A 20,968-nucleotide genomic window follows, 5' to 3' on the forward strand; every position below is an offset into this window, starting at 1 on the left:
CCCTCTCCAGCATTTATTGTTTCTAGATTTTTTGATGATGGCCATTCTGACTGGTGTGAGATGATATCTCATTGTAGTTTTGATTTGCATTTCTCTAATGATTAGTGATGTTGAGCATCCTTTCATTTGTTTGTTGGCAGTCTGTATATCTTCTTTGGAGAAATGTCTGTTTAGGTCTTCTGCCCATTTTTGGATTGGGTTGTTTGTTTTTTTGTTATTGAGCTGCCTGAGCTGCTTATAAATTTTGGAGATTAATCCTTTGTCAGTTGCTTCATTTGCAAATATTTTCTCCCATTCTGAGGGTTGTCTTTTGGTCTTGTTTATGGTTTCCTTTGCTGTGCAAAAGCTTTTAAGTTTCATTAGGTCCCATGTGTTTATTTTTGTCTTTATTTCCATTTCTCTAGGAGGTGGGTCAAAAAGGATCTTGCTGTGATTTATGTCATAGAGTGTTCTGCCTATGTTTTCCTCTAAGAGTTTGATAGTGTCTGGCCTTACATTTAGGTCTTTAATCCATTTTGAGCTTATTTTTGTGTATGGTGTTAGGGAGTGATCTAATCTCATACTTTTACATGTCCCTATCCAGTTTTCCCAGCACCACTTATTGAAGAGGCTGTCTTTTCTCCACTGTACATTCCTGCCTCCTTTATCAAAGATAAGGTGACCATATGTGTGTGGGTTTATCTCTGGGCTTTCTATCCTGTTCCATTGATCTATATTTCTGTTTTTGTGCCAGTACCATTACTGTCTTGATTACTGTAGCTTTGTAGTATAGTCTGAAGTCAGGGAACCTGATTCCTCCAGCTCTGTTTTTCGTTCTCAAGATTGCTTTGGCTATTCGGGGTCTTTTGTGTTTCCATACAAATTGTGAAATTTTTTGCTCTAGTTCTGTGAAAAATGCCAGTGGTAGTTTGATAGGGATTGCATTGAATCTGTAGATTGCTTTGGGTAGTAGAGTCATTTTCACAATGTTGATTCTTCCAATCCAAGAACATGGTACATCTCTCCATCTATTTGTATCATCTTTAATTTCTTTCATCAGTGTCTTATAATTTTCTGCATACAGGTCTTTTGTCTCCTTAGGTAGGTTTATTCCTAGGTATTTTATTCTTTTTGTTGGGAGTGTTTCCTTGATTTCACTTTCAGATTTTTCATCATTAGTATATAGGAATGCCAGAGATTTCTGTGCATTAATTTTGTATCCGGCAACTTTACCAAATTCATTGATTAGCTCTAGTAGTTTTCTGGTAGCATCTTTAGGATTCTCTATGTATAGTATCGTGTCATCTGCAAACAGTGACAGCTTTACTTCTTCTTTTCCGATTTGGATTCCTTTTATTTCCTTTTCTTCTCTGATTGCTGTGGCTAAAACTTCCAAAACTATGTTGAATAAGAGTGGTGAGAGTGGGCAACCTTGTCTTGTTCCTGATCTTAGTGGAAATGGTTTCAGTTTTTCACCATTGAAGACGATGCTGGCTGTGGGTTTGTCATATATGGCCTTTATTATGTTGAGGAAAGTTCCCTCTATGCCTACTTTCTGCAGGGTTTTTATCATAAATGGGTGTTGAATTTTGTCGAAAGCTTTCTCTGCATCTATTGAGATGATCATATGGTTTTTCTTCTTCAATTTGTTAATATGGTGTATCACGTTGATTGATTTGCGCATATTGAAGAATCCTTGCATTCCTGGAATAAACCCCACTTGATCATGGTGTATGATCCTTTTCATGTGCTGTTGGATTCTGTTTGCTAGTATTTTGTTGAGGATTTTTGCATCTATGTTCATCAGTGATATTGGCCTGTAGTTTTCTTTCTTTGTGACATCCTTGTCTGGTTTTGGTATCAAGGTGATGGTGGCCTCGTAGAATGAGTTTGGGAGTGTTCCCCCCTCTGCTATATTTTGGAAGAGTTTGAGAAGGATAGGTGTTAGCTCTTCTCTAAATGCTTGATAGAATTCACCTGTGAAGCCATCTGGTCCTGGGCTTTTGTTTGTTGGAAGATTTTTGATCACAGTTTCAATTTCAGTGCTTGTGATTGGTCTGTTCATATTTTCTATTTCTTCCTGATTCAGTCTTGGCAGGTTGTGCATTTCTAAGAATTTGTCCATTTCTTCCAGGTTGTCCATTTTATTGGCATAGAGTTGCTTGTAGTAATCTCTCATGATCTTTTGTATTTCTGCAGTGTCAGTTGTTACTTCTCCTTTTTCATTTCTAATTCTATTGATTTGAGTCTTCTCCCTTTTTTTCTTGATGAGTCTGGCTAATTGATCTTTGCTATCGTTTCCTTCATTTCTTTTTCATTTATTTCTGATCTGATTTTTATGATTTCTTTCCTTCTGCTAACTTTGGGATGTTTTTGTTCTTCTTTCTCTAATTGCTTTAGGTGCAAGGTTAGGTTGTTTATTTGAGATGTTTCCTGTTTCTTAAGGTGGGATTGTATTGCTATAAACTTCCCTCTTAGAACTGCTTTTGCTGCATCCCATAGGTTTTGGGTCATCGTGTCTCCATTGTCATTTGTTTCTAGGTATTTTTTAATTTCCTCTTTGATTTCTTCAGTGATCACTTTGTTATTAAGTAGTGTATTGTTTAGCCTCCATGTGTTTGTATTTTTTACAGCTCTTTTCCTGTAATTGATATCTAGTCTCATAGCATTGTGGTCAGAAAAGATACTTGATACAATTTCAATTTTCTTAAATTTACCAAGGCTTGATTTGTGACCCAAGATATGATCTATCCTGGAGAATGTTCCATGAGCACTTGAGAAAAATGTGTATTCTGTTGTTTTTGGATGGAATGTCCTATAAATATCAATTAAGTCCATCTTGTTTAATGTATCATTTAAAGCTTGTGTTTCCTTATTTATTTTCATTTTGGATGATCTGTCCATTGGTGAAAGTGGGGTGTTAAAGTCCCCTACTATGATTGTGTTACTGTCGATTTCTCCTTTTATGGCTGTTAGTATTTGCCTTATGTATTGAGGTGCTCCTATGTTTGGTGCATAAATATTTACAATTGTTATATCTTCTTCTTGGATCGATCCCTTGATCATTATGTAGTGTCCTTCTTTGTCTCTTCTAGTAGTCTTTATTTTAAAGTCTATTTTGTCTGATATGAGAATTGCTACTCCAGCTTTCTTTTGGTTTCCATTTGCATGGAATATCTTTTTCCATCCCCTTACTTTCAGTCTGTATGTGTCTCTAGGTCTGAAGTGGGTCTCTTGTAGACAGCATATATATGGGTCTTGTTTTTGTATCCATTCAGCCAATCTGTGTCTTTTGGTGGGAGCATTTAGTCCATTTACATTTAAGGTAATTATCGATATGTATGTTCCTATTCCCATTTTCTTAATTGTTTTTGGGTTCGTTATTGTAGGTCTTTTCCTTCTGTTGTGTTTCTTGCCTAGAGAAGTTCCTTTAGCATTTGTTGTAAAGCTGGTTTGGTGGTGCTGAACTCTCTCAGCTTTTGCTTGTCTGTAAACGTTTTAATTTCTCCATCCAATCTGAATGAGATCCTTGCTGGGTAGAATAACCTTGGTTGCAGGTTTTTCTCTTTCATCACTTTAATTATGTCCTGCCACTCCCTTCTGGCTTGTAGAGTTTCTGCTGAGAGATCAGCTGTTATCCTGATGGGGATTCCCTTGTGTGTTATTTGTTGTTTTTGCCTTGCTGCTTTTAATATGATTTCTTTGTGTTTAATTTTTGACAGTTTGATTAATATGTGTCTTGGCATATTTCTCCTTGGATTTATTGTGTATGGGACTCTCTGTGCCTCCTGGACTTGATTAACTATTTCCTTTCCCATATTAGGGAAGTTTTCAACTATAATCTCTTCAAATATTTTCTCAGTCCCTTTCTTTTTCTCTTCTTCTTCTGAAACCCCTATATTTCGAATGTTGGTGCATTTAATGTTGTCCCAGAGGTCTCTGAGCCTGTCCTCTGTTCTTTTCATTCTTTTTTCTTTATTTTGCTCTGCAGCAGTTATTTCCACTGTTTTATCTTCCACCTCACTTATCCGTTCTTCTGCCTCAGTTATTCTGCTATTGATCCCATCTAGAGTATTTTTCATTTCATTTATTGTGTTTTTAATTGATGCTTGATTCATCTTTAGTTCTTCTAGGTCCTTGTTAACTGTTTCTTGCATTTTGTCTATTCTATTTCCAAGATTTTGGATCTGGGAAATAGAATCTTGGATCATCTTTACCATCATTATTCTGAATTCTTTTTCAGGTAGACTGCCTATTACCTCTTCATTTGTTAGGTCTGGTGGGTTTTTATCTTGCTCCTTCTCCTGCTGTGTGTTTTTCTGTCTTCTCATTTTGCTTATGTTACTGTGTTCGGGGTCTCCTTTTTGCAGGCTGCAGGTTCGTAGTTCCCGTTGTTTTTGGTGTCTGTCCCCAGTGGCTAAGGTTGGTTTAGTGGGTTGTGTAGGCTTCCTGGTGGAGGGTACTAGTGCCTGTGTTCTGGTGGATGAGGCTGGATCTTGTCTTTCTGGTGGGCAGGTCCACGTCTGGTGGTGTGTTTTGGGGTGTCTGCGGATTTTTTATGATTTTAGGCCACCTCTCTGCTAATGGGTGGCGTTGTGTTCCTGTCTTGCTAGTTGTTTGGCATAGGGTGTCCAGCACTGTAGCTTGCTGGTCGTTGAGTGAAGCTGGGTGCTGGTGTTGAGATGGAGATCTCTGGAAGATTTTCGCCGTTTGATATTATGTGGAGCTGGGAGGTCTCTTGTGGACCAGTGTCCTGAAGTTGGCTCTCCCACCTCAGAGGCACAGCACTGACTCCTGGCTCCTCAATTTGGGATGATTCATTGTCTATTCATGTATTCCACAGATGCAGGGTACATCAAGTTGATTGTGGAGCTTTAATCCGCTGCTTCTGAGGCTGCTGGGAGAGGTTTCCCTTTCTCTTCTTTGTTCTCACAGCTCCTGGGTCTCAGCTTTGGATTTGGCCCCGCCTCTGCATGTAGGTCGCCGGAGGGCGTCTGTTCTTTGCTCAGACAGGACAGGGTTCCATGCTTTACATTTTTGATGTCATATTTTACATCTTTTTATTTTGTGTACCCCTTAACTAATTATTGTGGCTATAGATGATTTTACTTTCTCAGGTTGAAGTTCCAGGACAAGTAAATAGACCTTTTTCACAAGCAGACGGGAGTTGGGCTTCAGTCTGCTGTTTGTGCAGTGCCCAGCGTGTGGCAGTCTGCCCAAAGCTGTTTTTCCAATTGTTATAGCCCCAGGGGGCCCAGGAATGCAAGCCCCTCTGGCCGCCAGGGCCAGGTGATCAAGGGGCATCCCCTGTATGGTCACTCACTGGCTTTAGCAAGGCTGTAGGAGACTGCTGGGGGTGGAGCATGCCTGTAACTGTAGAGGCAGGGAAATATTATTGGAGGTGGGGCACACCTGCTGTTTAACCATCTTAGACTGCCCTGCCCCCAAATCAAAAATTTTTGTTATAGCAGCAGAACCTGTTCTTTGTATGCTGAAGCACATGAAATAGGTAGGATAAATTGTCTTAAATGCTCTGGTCAAGGACAGGATAAAGAGACTGCACATTCTCCCTCCTCTTAGATGGTTCACGAGGCATTTGTGGATTCAAATAAGAACATGGATGTTGAGTGCTGAAGAGTCACTTTAAAATCTGACTCCATGGATGTGTGATCAGTGGTTAGAGTTAAAGTCACATTTGAAAGGAAGGTGCCCCACATTACCCTTTGCTATTATGATAGATCACAGTCCAAGCCATTAACAAAGCTGTATTTATATATGAGTGGGGTCAACCGATTTGAAAAGAATAAGCAATAATCAATCAATCAATCTCTCCCCTCTCCCGCCCGTCCCTCCCATGTGGCAGGATTGATGAGTGAACTCGGAGCCTGCTTGAGACTGACAAAGTCTCCTCCCTCCCACACACCTGAGCACTCATCCTTGCCATGTTGAGAGGCGCTAAGACCCCAGAACTAGGGTGCTGGCTCTGGGAGGAGATGGAAGCCCAATCTGAGTTTCAAGTTTTATCATTCAATTCTGCTCTTTCAGAGAGCTCTGCATTGGGGTGTTGGGTACAAAGGGGTTCTTTGTTCCCCATAGAGCTTCCCCTTATATGTACCTCTTTAGGGGAAGAGGTGATGGATCAGAAGATGAGAATATGGGCAGTGCAGAGACTCTTGCCCTGAACATCAAAACCTACTCTTGACCTAACAATATGCTGTTCTGAGATGGGTGAAGGTATCACAGGTGGCATTGGAGCTGAGCCATGGAGGATGGGTAGAAATCTGACAGGCAGATGAAGGTATTTATTCCTCAGGCTCCCTGAGAGGCAGGGAGGGGAGTATGTGGGGCAAGGTTGCCCAGGAGCTTTCCTCCAGCCACAAAGGCATACTCTGCTTCTTTGATGTTCTCACCATCTAATTTGAGTTGTCTAAGTGATGGATGGGCTGGGAGGGCTGTTTCTCAGCGGGTAAGGGATTCTGAGTCTGCTGGGTCAGCATGTTTTTGGCAGGCTGTCTGTCTTGATTTGTTGCTTTGAAGGACCGTTGCTCAGAAAGCCTTTGTTATCAGCAGAGCCTGGAGCTGCTGGGTCATGTCTGTTTCTGTGCTCTAGCAGGCATGCCATGCCAGGCTCAAAGCTCTGTTATCTTTATTATTCAGCCTATAGTAACTCCATGCCTGGAGGAGGGATAGCTCCAGCTGATCCTTGGGCAACTCTGTCCATTCAATGTTTGGCAGGCTGAGGATTCTGAGATGGGGTGTGATCTTTGTGTTTACTGCTGGGGACTTGTTGAGTAGCTTGTGAACTCAGGTGGAGAATGAGACACTTGACAGAGATAACATAATAGCAAGTAGGATTGCCATGCATTGTATTACATCCATGCATTCAATCACTCATGCAGCAAACATTCACCAAACTCCTATTTTATTCCAGGTACTGGGCACAGATAAGACATGGTGCCTATTTTCCCCAGGAATAAACCAATAAACATAGCATGTGAACATGCCATGTCAGAGGGAAGCTCAGGGGCCCTCTGGAGCATGGAGGAGGGTTTCTGTCTTAGCCTAAGATGGGGTGTGGTGTGATGAGGTCAAGGAAGACTCAACCTCTAAGCACCCAGCACACCAGATAGGACTGTCATAAGGACCGAATGACTATTTCAAGGATCCATAAACATTCTGTAGATGGTAAAGCAAAAGAGAAGAACAGACTTTATTGTTTTTATTGCTACCTCTGGCTACACAGCGCAACGGAATTCTTCAAACAACTGTGGTGCCTAAAGATCTGATTCAGATTGCCTGTGCCTCTAATCTCCAATATCCAGCATTTTTCTACCTCGCTTCACCTTCTCAAATGCTTTTCTCCCAACCCTCTTCTTTACCAATCCCCAAACCACATATTCCTCAATAGTATGTTTGATCTAGCTTCATATGGAAAACTTTTCTGAGCACACGCATTGCAATGTCTCCCTCCCGCCTCCCTCACTAGACTCCAAGTGACCCTACCTGCCAACCGTGCTACTAGGAGGGACGGCAGGCTGTGAGGGAGGACCTGCTCGCATTCCTTCTGGCCCCAAGCCCCAGCAGTTCAGATGCCTGCCACAACCAACATGGCTTTCCAACGTTCTTAATGTTGTCCTCCATTTGTTTTATGAATTCTCCCACCCAGACACCCAAGCAGCACCCATCTCGTGGTGGCAATTTACCCAAGTTGTAGACAAAGCTTTTAGGAAAAATATTATCTGAGATGCCTGTGTTACTGACTGTGGAACCTGAAAAGGAGTGGGCAATACCAAGCCTCAGAATTAAATCTGATTACTTTGGTCTACAGTTCCAACAGAAATTGTTTCAACATTTAGTCAACATGTGCCTGGCATGTTCTAAGTGCCAGGCACCATGCTATAGCGATAAACAAGACAAGAACTCTGCCGTCAGAAGTCTCAGAATTCAGTAGGAAGCAGACATGTTAGCTGGCAGTTACGATGCAGGGTAGTGTTGGCTGTAACAAAGGCTTGTTCTAGATACAGTGGGAGCTCAGGACAGAGGGCCTAACCCTGCCTAAAGGTCAAGAAAACCTGCACAGAGGCCAAGGAGCTTTAAGCTGATCCTACTTTAGTATCTGATTTTCACAATGAAAGAAAATGCATTTTTATGATTATATATTACCACTAATACAATCATATTGAGAACTGCTGTTAGTCTTATGGTATGTTTCTGTTTAATTTTATACACTAAGATTTGTACATACAAATATGGAATCGCACAGTGTCATGCTACTATCACTTAGCATGATGAACATGAGTTGTTCTCATGCGATATAACAAAAATACATTTTAAAAAATAACTGCTTGGTATTCTATCATCTGGATATATCATGACTTACTTAACCAAACCTTGTTGTTGAACATTCAGGTTATTTTCAATTATTCAATATTATAAATAAAACTGTAACTGAGAGGACCTTAGAGATTATGTAGTAAAATCCTCTCACTTGGCAAATGAGACAACTGGATTCCAATGAATTTAAATGACGGGCCCCACATCCTATAGCTAGCTAATTTATGAGTTGGGTTTGGACTCCTGATGAAACACATTTGGGGAAGGAGGGAGGAAAGCGGGTTATCTGAGGAGTGATAAAAATGAGAGGCACTGGAAAAGCACCACAGGCAGGCAGAACCGAGGACCCCAAAGTGGAGAGGAGTGGGGAGTGTCAGGGTTTTGATGGTGCCAGTGCTCTCGTGTGAAACACTGCCCACTCAAGGATGCTGGCACCACCTCTCAGTGTGCAGCAGTGTGAGAGGGGTGTGCCTTCTCAAAACAACTTGACAGTGTGTATCAGGAACCTTGGGAAAACCCTTGAAGAGGACGGCCCAGTAAGCCCACTCTTGCCATGTTCAGGGGTAGTCATTGAAACATCGTTTATAATACACACACATACACACACAAAAAGACAAACCAAATCAACAGGATAGATGGACAGAGCCTGAATATAGGCCCACAACAGACTGGGTGATGTCCACCCACACTGGGGAGCACCGTCTGCTTTACTCAGTGCATTAGAAAAACGACCCAGTCCTCCTCCTGAGTTAGAGAAAACTCAGCCTTCCTCCTGTGTGTCTCCTCTACTCTTCACACACGACACTCAGAGCACTTCCGGTCACCAGAGATGTGCATTTCCTCCCACCAAACAATTCACAACCCCAGCGGGGTGTCCTACAATTTAACTCGACTCCGACACTACCTACCTGGAGATGGCGTCCAATCCCACAGGTGAAGGACTCTGTCCTACAAGATTGCTCCCCGCCCCACATTAGATGCTAACTGACCACACATTAGATGTCAACCACAAGTCCAGTTTGTCACCTGGGCTTCTGACCAACTGGCTACAAATCGGAGGTTCCCACGACCCCCTCTTCAGATTCGATGAATTTACTAGAGCAGCTCATAGAACTCAGGGAAACACTTATTTCCATTTACTAGTTTAACAAAGGGCATCATAAAGGACACAGATGAACAACGAGATGAAGAGACACCTAGGGTGAGGCCCGGGAGGGTCTCGGGCATAGGGCTCTGTCCCCACAGGGCTGGGGTGCATCTCCCTCCTGGAGTGGATGTGTTTGCCAACCTGGAAGCTCCCACACCCCCTACAAGTGGGATTTCTATGGAGGATTCCTCACACAGGCATGATCAGTTATTAACTCTATTTCCGGCCCCTCTCCCCTCTCTAGAGGACGGGGTGCGGGCCCGGGGACAGGACTGAAAATCCAAGCTTCTAACCATGGCTTGGACTTCCTGGTGACCAGGCCCCCATCCAGGAGCGCACCCAGCATCACCTCAATAGAACAGAAGACGAGCCTAGTGCTCTGATGACTTAGAAATTTAGAGGTTTTAGAAGCCCCTGTGTCAGAGACAAGATCAAAGACAAATATGGAATAATAGATGCGCCTAGTGTTCTTATCACTTAGCAACTTACATGGGTTTTAGGAGCTCTAAAGGGTTTAGGGCACAGAGACCAATACATATATATATATATATATATATATATATATATGTTCTATTATTTTCTATTCCCTCACACAGTCTACTGAGCCGAACACTAATCTCTTCTGGAAACACCCTCACAGACGCACCCAGAAATAATGTTTAGCCAAATAACTGAGGACCTCGTGACCCAGTCAAGTTGATGCATAAAATTAACCATCACAACATTGCATGTCAGGGAAAGGTTAAATAGATTATGGTACCTTCGCAAGAGGCTGTCGTGTTCTGTGGTGGCCTCTAGTTCCTTTCCGATGTTTGCTTTTTCTGGCTCGGCTGGGCCTCACTGCACGTCTCGCCACCAGGCTGCAGCTTACCTTGTTCAGTTCAGCCTCTACCTTGGGTCTTCCAAACATGTGCTGTGCTCTTTCCCCTCTGCTAGGGTAGTGGGATCTGAGGAGAAAAAAGAGATAAACACATATTAAACGCACTATTTAGATGGAAGGGCATTGCTCTTTAAGTAAAAAAAATGTTAAGAGTAATAAAAACATTTATACTCTTTTAATCCAGGAATCCCACTTAATGTAAGTAAATAATTAAAAAACAAAACAGGAAGAGCTAAAACTAGCAATACTACCACACTGCAAAACTGATAGCAATTTAAAATCCAACAGTATGTAATCAGTAATTTAAAATACAGTGAGTGCATATAAGATGGTACTGGGTAGCTTTAAAAAAAATATGTGATAAGACTTAAGATGAAACCTGGGAATATCTTATGTTATAATGTTAAGTAAAAAGGCTGGTTACAACCGTGTAAATATTCATTAGCACAGGGGGAAAAAAAGATCGAGAATAAAGACAAATTTTAGAAATTGTATAAGACCTGTGATATTTCATTTGATGTGTTTCCTTCAGTTCTGAAAACCTTCTCTAATGTAGTCACATTGGTTTTGCAATTAAAAGTAAAGAATTCTACCACCAGCAGCCATTATAACATGGTTATTTTTGTGTATTGAGACATTGAATGAAATTCACTTGAACATGGCCATCACATGGCTGCCAGGCTTTCAATGGGAGGCCAAGGAGCCCAGCGTCTGCGGCTGGCCTGTCTTCAGCCATAAGAGCATTTTCCCACCGCAGGCAGCTGGGGTGCGAGAGGTGGAGCCCAGCAGACGGTGTGGGCTTGTGCCTGTGAGTCGGTTGTGTCAAAATACATTGTACTTCGCACCTTTATGCTTCCTAGCACCGAGAGACACACAGTTCCTTCCTTGCAACTTGCTCAAAGTTTTTTGTTTTTTTCTAAATATGGATTTCACCCCCAAATTTGGAGTTTCTCATGTCCCACAGGACACCCGCTGGCTCTGCTCCGAGCGCGAATCGAAGGAAAAACGTCGTTCTTGTTTTCCATTCCTGAGTCTGCATCCCATGATGTAGATGAGCAAAGCATACAAGGACTAGACCCCATGATGGCCATGCAGTGAGTAGCAGCTCAGGTGATCCTCTGACAAGTGGCTCTAAGCACGGGGCAGACGGACAGCCGGCACTCCAAGCCCAGCTAAACCAGCTTAAGACCACGTGGCTCAGACCTGAGCTCGGTCAAGTGGAGGTGGAAAGGACTAGAAAAGTTCTCTAACCCTACCTCCTGTGCTTTGCACAAACCCTCCCATTCTCCCACCTCCATGAAGCTGTCAGCCAGCTTCGGCTTGACCACTGCAACGATAACAAAATTTTCAGAGAGCAGCAGATGTCAGAATCATCTTCCATACCTTGTGTTTTGTGCTGCCTCTCAGGGAGTGCCACTTCTAAGCCCCAAAACACAGGAATGCCTACTACGTGCCCAGCACTGTTGTAATCTTTCACATACGTTCGCTGATGTCATCCTTAGAATAATTTTGTAAGTGGATGCTAATATTACCCCAATTGACAGATGAAGATACTGGGGTCCAGAGAGTTTGAGTAACTGGTCCAAGGTCAAAGTCAACGGCTGGTAAGCTGTGATGCTGGGACTCCATCCCAGGCTACCTGACTCCAGAGGCCACGCTCTTACCTCCGCTCTGTTGCCCACTGAGTTTACATCCACCTGTAAGACCCGCTTCTGCCTTTTGGAGTCAGACCATAAAAGGGGGCTTGACTCCCCCTCTGCATGCTAAGTATTCAAATATCTGAGCATCGTCTTTCTACCAGCCCTTCCATAGGCGCTTCCACTAAGCCCTCAGCACACCAAGCCCTACATCTGCTCAGTCCCACCACTTCACTGCTCAGCTGAGCTTCACCAAGCAGAATCTCATTTGTTTTCATATATAGGATTGTTTCACACGGGAGCCTCTGACGGCCAAGTCTCCCAAGGGTAATAAACCAGATGTATAATTCCCTGCCGCCTCTATCTCAAACCCTCCAGAGGGGATCGGAGGGTCTGGAATCATTCAGAAAGGGAGGCGAGAGCTGTTAGTGCATTAGGACAGAATTTCTCCATCTTATTTTCAAAGAAGACTGGCTTTTCATTTCCCCAGAGACTTAATATAACTACCAAGTGAGGAGGAAAAAAAGGGGGAGTAATAATTTGTAAAGTTCCCAAGCAGGAAAGGAGCCACTGCTATCTCTGCTTTCCACATCACCACTGTAAACCCTGGCACCTGAAAAAAGTGGGAGGGGTGGTTGTTCTGACTGTATAAATTGCCAAATGCTGCTGATAAACTCTGACCTATTAGTGGGAGCCTCTCTACTAGAGCTAAGTTTATGTTATCCATGGAAAGAAACAACGTGAAGGAAAACAAAAGCCGGCAACCAATCAGAACAGACACGTGGCCCATCAGAAAAGATGCTGGTCGATAGGATGCAGTGTTTCTACTGACTAAATGACATCCAGCATAGACCTTCTCGTGAGTAAGTTTGGTCAACATTCAAGCCAACGATGTTTACTAAAATTTTTAAATTACCACAATTTTCCCCACACAGTTAAAAAAGAAAGTGTATTTTACATCAACAATGTTGTTTGTTTGCTCTCTCTTTTCTCCCTCCCTCCCTCCCTCCGTCTCACCTTATAGCATCCTCTCCCTTTCCCGTGTGTTCTGAAATTACATGATGGTAGATCTTTTTTCTTTTTTAAAGATCCATTGAGATAGATACTGAGCTTGCCTTTTCAATCTGGAAACGCATACACCTCAGACGTGGAAAACTCTACTGAAATATTTCTTCCGAAAATTCCTCCATCCATTTCCTGTCCTCTGCTATTCTTAACCCTGCCAACCGATCCCCTATATTTCTTGTTTCTTTTATCTTTTTGCTCTATTTGTGAGGGAGTCTCTCAACATCATCTTCCAAAAGCTATGTTGAGTTTTTCATCTTCTATCATATTTTTAACTCCCCCAAACTTTTCTCACTTGACATTCCTTTCTTTAAAAAGAGCATCCTGTTTCTGTTTTACTGTACAATATTTTTCTCATGTGTCCATAGACATTAAAAAAAAGGATTTTTAAGGTTCAGTTCTTCTGCCAGGGTTGTTTCTGCTTTTCCTCTGAGGGTCTTCTTTTCTGCTCTATCACGTCCCTCGTGAATGAGGTTTTTTTTCTTCAGGTCTTGGCCGTCCTCAGTACCGAGGCACTATGAACCTCATAGGAATCTGTGTGCCTGAATAGAGCTTTTGACTAAGGCAATCTGGTTAATGTTGTTTGGTTAAGAGATTCTCAACTATTGATTTCAGAATATCTTTCTTTTTGGTCAAGCCACATTCCTAAGAAACGATTTTGCTATCTACTTCCTGAAAGTGTAGCCTGACTGGCAGCCTTCCACAAGCCAAGGGGAATGATCCGATCATTCAATATATATGTTTCTATTTTTCCCCCTATTTTCAGTAAGATACCCTATCCACAGCTACTCTTAGACTCTCTGAGTCCAGAATCCCTCTGGTCCAACTCTCTAAGAAGGAAACCCCTAATGTTCTTCCAGAATGTTGGATGATGTCACCTGGCAGCAGAGATTTGGGAGGGAGTCTTATCTAACTGCATCTTACACAGAACTTTAACTGTATCTCTGATTTTCAGCTTTCACTGCATTCCCACTTTCGGATGTGTCTGACACCTCCGTTTCTGAGATTCTGGAGTTCTGCAAAGCTAACGGTCCTGGCCAATTTGCTATCACCCATTTGCTCTCTGGCTTTCAAAGTTTGTGCTACTGCTATTTTCTTTCCCAATCTCTTTGTTCTTTGGGTTCCATGCCTTTTTGACCCCTGTATTTTTACTTCTGAGGGGTTTCAGGAGGGAAATGCGATTTAAAAAATACGTTCCACCTGATATATTTAACAAGAAGTCACAAGCAACAAGCCTTTACCTCTTCCTTCACGCCAACAACTTACAGGAAGGAAATGGCAGTAGTGGCAGTGGTTGCCCCTAGGGAAGGGAGACTAGGGAGAGGAATGCAGACTCTTCTCTATATACCCTCTTGGACAGTTCAAATGTTTCACCATGTGCAAAAATTACCTTTGCAAAACTAATTAGCCAATATAACAAAAACAAAACAAAAAAGCTTCTGTGAACATCTTTCTCTCTGTGACTAGCACACGTTAGGAAAGAGTATCGTTGTCACGGCTCATGCCATCATACAGCTTGCTGCAAAGACATAACCCCAAATTGCATTATTTTATAATCTGCATAATTTATACAATTTCCTTCAACCTTGAATCAAGGTTAGAGGGAATGTTATTGATCACCAAAGGCTGTCAGTGGCTAACATCCAAGCGTGGCAGACATCTGGGTTGACATCCAAGTGTGACCTCTCTTGGTTAAGGACAAGGATCCGACCTGGCTGCAGCCACTGACCCTACGTGACTCTGGCACACTCTGCAGTCTCCAACAGGGCTCACAAAGTCATGATTAATTCAATAAAAATTATATCTTCCATAACATGAGTTTTCAGTAATCAATAGGAAAAGATGTTGAACATATCTCCCTCCTACATAACATGCATAGGCCAAGAATCTATTTATACTCAGCAGATCAGTGGTTTTGTGCAACTATAATGTAAATGTCACTTGGCTTACAAGCGAGAGAATAGTAGTGGTTTCATGTGTTATCCATTGAGAACCTACAACCACAGGAGTATCTTCTCCAGAAGGAATGCTGCCAGTAGTTTGTTCTGCTTTCTCTCTATGAGCATAAGATTTGTCATTACTTTTTTTTACAAGATTTTACAAGATTCTCAGCAATGGTGTGACTTGTACCTGTTTTTGCTATTAGAGATGCAGCCTTGAATGATGCCTCTGTAATGTTAGCCTTTTTTATTCCCCTTTAGAAATAAGCTCCACATACACCAGACTGGAATATATTCATTTGTGCTTGTTCTTTAAACATTCAGTTAATTTAGTAAAAGGTCATAGGCTTTGTTTGCAAATGACACAAAAGCTTTGATGGCTTCATACCACAATTTGTGACAGACCTTAGATGGAGCACAAGAGATTGGAATCCACTGGAGAGCCAGTGCAATCAAATCCTACTTTCAGAGAGTCACCATCATACTTCTTGTTCACCTTTTCCTTTTTCGGTGGCTTGTCCACAATTATTGAATTCACAGAGTCTTGGTTACTATTTACTTTTATGACATTATTTTGAGACCTATAGTATTTCTATTATTCTTTTCATTACTATTTTTAATAACCTTTTCTAAGAATAGCTTTAGATTTACAGAAAAGTTGTGAAGATTGTACAGGCAGTTCCCATATACTACACACCCAATTTCCCCTATTGCCAACATCTTTCGTTGCTATGGTGCATTTGCCCCAACTAATGAACCAATGTTGATTCATAATTGTTAACTAAAGTGCGTACTTTATTCAGATTTCCTTAGGTTTTGCCACATTATGTTTCGTTGTCATGTCTCCTTAGGCTCCTCTTGTTGGCGTCAAGTTTCTCAGGCTTTGCTTGTCTTTTATGACCCCGACAATTTTAAAGAGTACCGGTCAGGTAATTTGCAAAATGTCCCTAAATTGGGGTTTGTCTGATGCATTTCTCATAATTATACCAGGGTTATGGGTTTGGGGGAGGAAGTCCACAGAGGTAAAGTGCTATTCTCATCACATCCTATCCAGAATTCATGCTATTAATGTGACATCGCTTATCACTGTGGTTATTAACCTTGATCATCTGGCTGAGGGAGTGTTTCCAGGCGTTTCCACTGTAAAGTTACTCCTTTTCCTCCCCTTTTCCTACTGTACTCTTTAGAAGGAAGTCGTGATGCACAGCCTGTACTCAAAATGTGGGAACTTATGTCCCATCTCCTTTTACGGAGACTATCCACATAAGTTATTTGGAATTTCTTCTGCACAAAAGATTGTCTATTCTCTCCCATTTATCTACTTCTCCAATCATTTATTTATATCAGAAAGGGCTCGTGGATGTTTACTTTATACTTTGAGTGATAATTCAATGTTCCTTTATTTATTTTTCACTCAAATTGTTCCAGCTTTGGCCACTGGGGGCCCTTCTCTTTGGCTCCTGTCCCTTTGGCATACCCATTTCATTGTGGTTTCTTTGAGCAATTCCCCATTTTCCGGCACTGCAAGATGCTACAGGATCATCTTGTATATTTTTTGCTACAGCTAAGCAGCAGCCATTTCTTTAAGGAGGCCTTACTCCTTTTATTGGAGAATGGTGTTAGAAACCAAGATATGGGCACTGAGAGTGCTCAGTGTCACTGAAGTGTCATTGCTTCCAGCCCTTCTCACCTGACAGAGGAAAGATAAGTATGTATACTAAACTATGTATATATGCATATGTATAACTATTTTGATATGTACCCGTCTGCAAATACATTGAGCTAAACATGGTGTCTCGAACTCTAACCCGATGCCACATGGGTCATTCTGGCATGCTCCTCATGCTTGTCTGCAGTCTCCCATTCCAACAGTGGAAACCCTGGCTCCCACCAGCCACCATCCATGTCTTTAATTGTTCAATTCCAGTATGCATGTGTAGTGGCTACAGAGTTGTTCATCTGTACCCTTGTGGGGAAACAAAAACTTTACCAACTAGAATACAGTGTTTATATACCATTTCTTTGCCTTTAATCTTACAGACACCACTAATCTCCAGTTACTTAAGTCAGCAGCTAGTCCCCTCACCCTACCTTCAAGCTCACTGATATGTTTATCTATTGTGTCAAGCCTACTGATGAACCCATCATCCCTGTTAGAGTGTTTTTTTATTTCTAGCACTTTCCTTTGATTTTTCTTTCCCTTAAAGCTTCCAATCATAGTTGTTTCAAATTCCTTATCTGATAAGTCATATCTGAGCCTGGTTTTCAGGATCACTTTGTCTATTCAGACAGTGGTTATTTCCTTTGGCTTTTTTTGAAAGCCAGACGTGTTGTATCAAGTAGATAGGTCTTTAGGTTTTGTTAAGCTGGCTAGGAGTGTCGGGCTGTGTTCAGCATTTGTTGTAGTTTTAGGTACCAGAGGCTTGAAATTCCTCTAGGGTTCTTGTTTTTTGTCTCCTCTCTTGGCTATGTACAGATGCTGCGTCTTGCACCTGTTAACTCATGGTTATGATGCTGGAGCCCTACTAATGTGGCAGTAGGGTGTAGGGGAAAGGAGAAAGGCACTGTGTAATCTCCCAGTTAGATCTCAGCCTCTTAGTGGGGCTGCCCTGGGGCTGGCTCTTCACAAATATTTCTATTCCTCTTCCTATAGCAGGGCATCCCCCAGCCCCACTCCTCCCCTCCTGCCCAGTCACCTCAACTCCTTTCTTTAACCACAACATTCTGTTTCCTTAGAGCCCTATCCCGTCTTGGCTTTTCGCTTCCCTCAGGGAGCTGGAGTGGTGAGAAATTCTTTTCCACCCAAATTTCAGAACTGTGTTCAGGCACAGTCCTTTTCCCTGGAGAGTGGGCCTTTGTGACTGAGAAGACTCTCAGCAGGTTTTACAGTAGTTTATCTTTCCCTACTTCTGTGAGGGTCATGAGGGATCTTTGTTGGATCTTCACCATGAGAAATCTGGCAAGATTCCCAGGAAGACTCATGAAAGTGTAGGGGAGCCCTAGGATGGTGGCCCCCATGAATCTCTCCCTCTCACAGTGAGTCCACACTCAACCTCCAACAATGTGTCAAACTGATCATTTAAATATTCCTGCCAGTCTATGGCTCATAACCTCTGCTCCAAGGAAGCAGATCTCAGCTACTGTGTCTCCCAGGACATACCTGACTCCAGGTTTCAGGATGGCAGTTTGCCCTGAGATCTCTGCTCTTTGATGGATACAAGGAAAATCACTGATTTCTTCATTTGTCTATCTTTTTCTTTTTTTAAGGATGATGGTGACAATTTTCAGACTCTTGACATATTAGAGCTAAAACTGGAAGTCTCTTTATACTATTTTTATACCTCAGTGAATCACTATATGAGTCACTAATCCACTTTTGTGCGTATGGGATAAACACAACACAACATGACCACAGAAGGTAAACGTAATGAACATAAATACAGCTGTCCCTCAGGATCTGTAGGGGATCGGTTCCAGGACCCCCCAGGATACCAAAATCTGCAGATGTTCAAATTCCTTATATGAAATGGCATAGTATTTGATGTAACATATGCCCATCCTCCCATACACTTTAAATCATCTCTAGATTCTTCTAATACTGCATACAATGTAAATGTTATCTAAATAGTTGCTTACATGCGGCAAATTCAAGTTTTGCTTTTTGGAACTTTCTGGAATTTTTTCCAAATATTTTTGATCCATGGTTGGTTGGATCCGCAGATGCGGAACCCACGAATACAGAAGGCCGACTGTAATCACAAATACCATGAAGCTACAGTGGTGAGATAACTTTACTCCATGAATGGCATTTTAGCCAAGACGGACTGAGGCATACTCTCCTTGTGGTGCTCGAACAGGCTTCAAGGTGTTCATGACTTATAAAGGAACAGAATTTCTAAGAAAAATCATAAGCCACACATTTCCTTTTTGTGAAATACATATTTTTCACAAATAAAAAGAGGTTTTTTTCCCTCGTATTAATTTTACCACTGAAAGTGCCAAAACATCTGTGGACTGCATGATAAAAATCCTGGAAATTACACTGAGAAAGTCCTCACTGGATAGTCTTTGCAGTTTTCCCCTGAAGTGTGTTATCTTGTAAGCAAAGACAGCATTAAGGGAGATAAAGTGATGGAGAGTCAGGTGTTCATATATATATTCATTCATTTACTATATTATTATTATTAAATAGAATATATTCCATATACCCCAAGGCACAGGGGCATTGCAGCTTATTGTAATTGTGACACTCTCTGTGGCTTACTGTAGAGGAAATTCATTTGTTCAAGGGTCAAATAAGCATTCCCTTGGCCTTCAAACAGGATCACTTCTCTTTCTGGTTAAGCCTCAAAAAGCTATGATAATTGTCCTAATTATGGCAAACTAAATGATCATTATGGGCCCAGAAGCCACTCATCACCAGCTCTTTCTTTACCACCATTTGTAGCAATCACGTGTAATTTGAAAAAATCAGCACATGGTCACCACCTTCATCTCCTACCTGATCACAGGAAGAAGGGTTATTTCTTTCGTTAAAACTGGGCTCAAGTGTTTTGTGAGCGCAGAAGAGAAATGGAGTCCGTGGTCACTGGTCAGCACTGTGTTGGCCAACCCCTGCTCAATAGGAAAGGGGTATTTTCAAAGCCACCCACTTTAGAAGGGTACTTTTATACACATTGATCTTGTTATAATAACAACTACTAAAAGTGGTCTCAGTGGACAGTTTGGTAATCTAATCATTGACAAATCAAAAAGGAAAGCTTGACATCCATTGCTTTCAAATAAAAATCATCACCTTTGGCAGATTTGCTTCCTCTTATTTGGATTATCTCCAACACTTTTATTCAAAATTCCAAGAGCAATTTACCCGTGTGTAATTTACAACTAATTTATCCCAGAGGCTTGCCATAAAGCTATGTTGCTAAATATTAGACTGCTTTGGAGGAAATATATATTAGTGGTGAAAAAAAAAATCTTTTTTTTTTTTTTTACGGTACGCGGGCCTCTCACCGCTGTGGCCCCTCCCACTGCAGAGCACAGGCTCCGGAAGCGCAGGCCCAGGGGCCATGGCTCACGGGCCCAGCCGCTCCGCAGCATGTGGGATCTTCCCGGACCGGGGCACGAACCCACGTCCACTGCATCGGCAGGCGGACTCTCAACCACTGCGCCACCAGGGAAGCCCCAAAAAAATCAGTTTTATAAAGACTTATTATAAAGCTATGATAATTAGGACAGATGGACATTTCCATAGGATACTTGAATAGAACAATGGGACGAAACAGAAAGGCTAGAAACAAATCTACATGTGTAAGGCAATTTTATATGTAATAATCATAGATTTGTGAATTAATGAGGGATGATTATCAGTCAATAAATGGGGCTGGGTCTATTGATTTTTCATAGTTAAGAAATGAAATTGGAACCCAACTCACATCCTTCACATAGATCAGCAGAAATCAGATGATGCCAAGTGTTCGTGAGGGTGTGAAACAATAAACAGGCCCTCTAAAACACTGCAGGCAGCTTGATTTTTTTTAATTTCTATAAAAAAAAATTTTTTCCAAGTAAATTTGAAGATGTGCATGCATCACTATCAGAAATTCCACTCCCAACAATCTGTCCTAGAGTGATAGTTCATAATCCTATCAGGTCAAATGTGTTCTTTTGATAATAAATAGTTTATAACATCCTCGTTACTATCCTTATGAAATTCATAAATAATACAACTTACCTACACACATAATTTCAAGAAGTCAACATAAACCGGAGAATCAAGGCTCTGCTGTGAAGCAAACTAAATTGTGGCACGATTTTGAGTAAGTGATGGAGAATGAGAAGGGAATTTGCTTTCCCTTGGGGGTAGAAACATTTTCCTTTGAAGGGCATTAAATCTACGAAGAAGGAAAGGTAATTCTAGAACACTACCTGATTCTTCCATTAAAGATATTTACAGAGTTATTTAAAAAAAATCAACATGGGGCTTCCC

General features: G+C 41.7%; 1 protein-coding gene across 1 annotated transcript in view; it reads right to left on the reverse strand.

Moving 5' to 3' along the window:
• The window catches only part of ADPRM (ADP-ribose/CDP-alcohol diphosphatase, manganese dependent), a 321,096-nt gene that overhangs the window by 98,683 nt on the left and 201,445 nt on the right, over window positions 1–20,968 (reverse strand). Inside the window, exon 6 of the mRNA XM_082605554.1 lies at window positions 10,221–10,407. The gene's annotated coding sequence lies outside the window, so the exon portion shown is untranslated. The remainder of the gene's footprint in view (window positions 1–10,220; window positions 10,408–20,968) is intronic.

Source organism: Mesoplodon mirus, assembly GCF_964341445.2.
Source record: "Mesoplodon mirus genome assembly, chromosome: 18".
NCBI lineage: Eukaryota > Metazoa > Chordata > Mammalia > Artiodactyla > Ziphiidae > Mesoplodon > Mesoplodon mirus.